General features: G+C 25.7%; 1 long non-coding RNA gene across 1 annotated transcript; it reads left to right on the forward strand.

Moving 5' to 3' along the window:
• Window positions 1-2,687: 2,687 nt before the first annotated feature.
• LOC140177875 (uncharacterized) lies at window positions 2,688-4,905 on the forward strand. The gene is made up of 2 exons (XR_011869416.1): window positions 2,688-2,995; window positions 4,515-4,905. It is a non-coding gene; the product is annotated as an uncharacterized lncRNA (long non-coding RNA).
• The last annotated feature ends 292 nt before the right edge of the window (window positions 4,906-5,197 follow it).

The raw sequence follows: 5,197 nt of genomic DNA on the forward strand, positions 1-5,197 counted from the left end.
GATACGCTCCTATTCGAATAGGAGCTCACTCCTATAGAAATGATCCCAAAAATTTTTTTAACTAACTATTTTATTGTGATATTTCACTATATAATATCTATTGTATAACTAACTAATTGGCCAAAGTTACAAAAGATAGAATTATAATATATAGTCCATATTCATTAATTCAAAATGTAGTCTTGCATCTAATTAGATTTTTTTTTGGTTCTCTTGGTTCTATGCTGATAGCGGAACCTCCTTTAATTCATTTTCAGCACTATAACTTCCTCTAATAATTCCACCCTTTTTTTCTGTTATTGGTTCTGTTTCTGGCCCAATATCCTTCAATAGCTTATCAGTTTATCATGAATATATATATCATGTTAGTTCTATATCAAAAATTAAATATTATATGTATTTATACATAAATAATCATAACTGATTTAGTGATAATTTTTTTTGGTATATATATATATATTCCTTGAAAATTTAAGAAGAGATTTTTATATTTAGTTTTCTATCTTCTTTTCTTAATGATGAATGACAAACAAGATAAGTATTCAGAAGTCACGATGCATGTGTGATGACGTCATGCTGATCATCTTAACCGCATGATTTTGTGGAAATTAGTTTATGATATTTGAATGTGAATTTCCTTTTATTATATTGTATGAAAGTTAATTCTGAAAAAATGGAGGGAGGGAACATGGTTACAACAAGACTTGAGTAAGTAGCCCTAGATCATCGAAGCTTTTAGGGTTGGGTGAGTTGGGTCTAGAGACAACATCAAAAGGCATCTATGGTTAAACATCATAAATTCAGAGACCTCAATTTAAATTCTCCAACCGTTAAAAGCCATTGTTGGATAGTCCTATTGTCAGTGGTCCAGCGTGGTTGGTGAAATTCATTAACATTTTAATTAATATCTAAATAGCTAGGTACCACCCCAAAACATTAAAATATAAAAAGAAGATAGGGAGCTGGGGGATAATGCACATCTGTTCCGAAACCTCCTAATATTTTTTATGATATAATCACACACACACATATATATCGTTGTTTTATTGATTTCTTTTAAACTCCAATTTTGATGATGTTATAAAAAGGCTTTGATTTTGGTTTCAACAGTGTTGTGAATTTATTTATTTTAACTAGAATTAATTCAGCTCTTCTTGATTATAAAAAAGATTATTCAATTTGTATGACCGGTAAGATAAAATCAGTAATGTTACATAAACAGTAATTCAGCATGGTTTTTATTTTTTATCATTAATTAACCAGTATTAATATTTTTGTATATAAATTTATTAAAAAAATCAAATATAATAAAATGTTGAAAGTCTAATACTGATTAAATGCTGGATATAATTTGTTGACAAATGCTGGCCGTTAGAACTTTCTCAGATAAAAGATCTTTAAATAAACATATTTTATATTATATTATCGTAATAGGCTAATTAATAGCTAACATAGTTGACTTAGTCACTCACTTTTTCAAAAATTAATATAAATAAATTATTGAGAGTGCATAATAATTAAACTAAAATGCTGTAAACCCCCTCCCCCCACCCCCCAAAAAAACTTGAGTGTCTCAACACAGTTACTACTTATTATACATATCTTGAAGGTTAACTCGAGACAAGTTAGGAGAAACCATATTTATATACCACTTTAAAGCCGCGTTTATTTGTGAGGAAAAGATAAGACAACACACACACAAATCGAGATATAAAATTTTGTATTCTTATATTTAGTTTGATAATAAATTAAAATAAATTATAAAAATTTAATTTATTTTTTTTATTTAAAATATTTAAAAAATATATAATTATAAAGAATTAATAAAAATAATAAAAAAAATAAAAAATAAAATATATATCTTGTTAGAATCTTTATGTCATTTATGTCAAAATAGACATAAAATATACTAACACAATATTTCTGTCTATTTTTCTATAAACAAACACATCTGAAGTAGTTTTTACTTTTTAAAGGCATATATATGGCCTCTTTAATTTTTTTTAAGTTATTTTTTAAGCTAATTAAAAGATTAAGAAAACGAAAATGAAAAAGAAAATGTTGTTTCAATGGTATTCAACTAAAGCTGGTTTCTTTTAGTTCATTTCTCATGTATATTTAAATGAATCTTATTAATTATAAAAAAAAAATCGTATTCGATATATTTTGAACTGATAAAATAAGAAAACTTATTTAACGAAACTTATTAATTTTAAGAAAGAACTTATATTGTTTAAAATAAAACATACAGGAGTACTAATAATATTGAAGTCAATGAGAGAATAATGGGTGCAATTAATGATAGATTAGAACAAAATCTGTTTGTTTAGCGGAAAATCTAAAGCTGATTTTTCTTACTTTTTATGAAAGAATAGTTTTGAAGAGTGACCAAAGCAAGCCGGTGAAAGAAAGCTAACAACCAAAAAGGAAATTGAAGAAATTAAAGGAAACATTAAATGCAAAGAAATTAATTAAGGGGGTCCCTACGTGGTGGCTTAGCTTGGTGGAAGAAATAAAAAATGCTTAGTCAAACAGTTGCATACGTACATAAAATAAAAGCCCGTTTTTCTTTCTTTCTTTCATTCATTCGCTTTTTCTTCTCCACAAGTAGCAACAAAATTGATATGTCTAACTCTTCCTCCAAAATGTATGGTATATAAACATAGATATAGATCTCAAGTGAGAAAGGTGCAACATGCTTATATACCTTCTTTCTCTCTTTGTTATTCTTGTTATGGTGCTCTTTTGCTTCTTTCCCTCTCAATAATGAAAGAGGAGCAAGCTCTATATAACAAGGGTCATGCCTCATGAGATAGTGGTGGTGACGATGGAAAAGTAGTGCTAATTGTGAAGCACAAAACAAGGTATTGACGTGCCTCAATTTGAAGACATACTTGAGACAAGATAATCAATTATGTAGTTTAATTGAGCCGCGTCAATATCTCATTTTGCACTTCTTTCCATCTTCGCCTACTCACTAATTTTCCAAATTCTGGTATGTATATATATTATATTAATTTCATCAATATAATATAATATCATCTCACATCTTTTTTTTTGGGTACTGATATTTTGTTCATTATATTCTTATACGATCAAATATGAATTTCACGTTTTTTGTGCAGAAATAAGGTTAAGTTTTTTTTTTTTTTTTTAATTTGTTCATTATATTCTTTTATACGTTTCCCAAAATCTTTCTTAGATAAATTGTAATTAGGGTTTGAGTTGAATGAATCACGCAGAAAACGCAGTTATATATTAACAGAAATTTTACGGAATTAAAGTTATATTTATAAATAATTAACAAATATATGATAAAAAAAAATGTGCATTTATATTATTGTATAATAGTATGGTTACTAACGTCAGCAGGGTTAGGTAAAATTAGGGTATCAGGTCGGCCATTGAAGGTTGCACTAATAATTATTCTATTAACATAATAAAATTACTAATTAACAAACAATATATAGATATGAGATAATTGAAGAGAGGGAGAGGAAATACTGAAAATAGAGTTTCTGGTCCACTCTTACATCATTGAGCAGCTATATAAAGATATGAACCAACCTAAGGCATATATTATCCGATCCGATGAGAATTATTGAGATATCCACATTATATATTTATTATATTGGGTGAAATACTTAAAAATTAAAATATATCCCCCCGAGATCCATGCGGGTTATATATCAATTATAATTTCGCTAACTAATTTTCTTAGAATTATAATTTTTGATCGTGCATATGGTAGTCGTGATGGTAATTACGGTTTTTTTTTTTTTTATTGAAATGCCATTATTTTTAAAAATTATTTATTAAATTATCATTCTTTTGTAACATATTATTCAATTGTCGTTGTGATTGCAAATTTGTACCTATTTAAAAATTTTACATAGAGTAAAATTCGAATAGAAAATTTGAAGGATGAGAAATAGCTTAGCTACTACTAAGTCTGGTTACCTCTTGTTATATATCATTTTTTTTCTTAAAAATATATTACATAACCATATATTATATTTTTTAATTATTATTTTTATTTTATATCCATTCTTTCTTAAATTAATTATTTTTTAGTTGTACAAATTTATTAAAATAAAATATTAAATTTTATTAACATTTATAAAAAATAAACAAAAATATTTTTATTAATCATAAAATATTTATTTTTTATTTTAGTTCTGGATAGTGAGAGATAAAAAAAAAAGACACATTATGATCAAAAGAAAATGTATATGAAATAGTCACGATTGTTATTATAGTGATTCTATTAGAACACTTGATGAATTAATCATTTTAAACTTTATTTTGAATATATATAATATATTTTTTTATAATGTTTAATGTACCGAATTTTTTCTTCTAATTTTCTATGACAATAAGACTAATAAAAAAATACATACACATGGAGGATAGAACTATAAATTCTCTGATGGGGGTGGGTTCAGCAGGTGAGGTTAATTACTGAGATATATTGATGATAAGTGTGACAAGAATAATGAGAATAATGATGATAGGTGCTGGTTATTACACTGGAGTAGTAGGGGACACATGAGGAGAATTAATGAAGAGGGAATCCTTCTTCATCATCATCGTTGAGCTATTCAATAGCTATCTAAGCCTTTCAAGGTGCAAACTCAAGTGGGGCCTCTTTACCTCTCTTTGCTTTTTTTTTTTTTTGTTCTTCTATTATGTTTGCAATTAATTTCTATTTTTATTAGTTTTGTTTGTTTGTCCCCATATATATATATATTCAAGCCGTCCTCCTTACTTTAATTTTATTATTCATGAGTTTAACATGAATAAAAAAGTGAGGAGGGGTTTGTGATGAGAACTACGAGCATAGTTTTTGGAGTTGGATTGGATTTGATCGAAAAATCAATAATTGGTGCGGATTAATTTGGCCTATGAATTATACTAGTATTTTTATTCATAATAATATTATAAAAATATAAATTTTTTAAATTATATTAATTTTTTTTGACATTATAAATTATAGTATAAAATATTTATAAAATTAAATTATTTTAATTTTATAAAAGGGTCCTAATCTTAGATAAAAATTAAAATAATAAATTTTTTAGTTATTATTTTTATATGAAATAGTTTAATTTTTATCTAATAATTAATTTTAATATTTATTATCTAAAATTTAAAACAATTTATGTATATACTTTTATATTTGATTAAATATTAAGTT

Source organism: Arachis hypogaea, chromosome 13 (genome assembly GCF_003086295.3).
Source record: "Arachis hypogaea cultivar Tifrunner chromosome 13, arahy.Tifrunner.gnm2.J5K5, whole genome shotgun sequence".
Classification (NCBI taxonomy): Eukaryota; Viridiplantae; Streptophyta; class Magnoliopsida; order Fabales; family Fabaceae; genus Arachis; species Arachis hypogaea.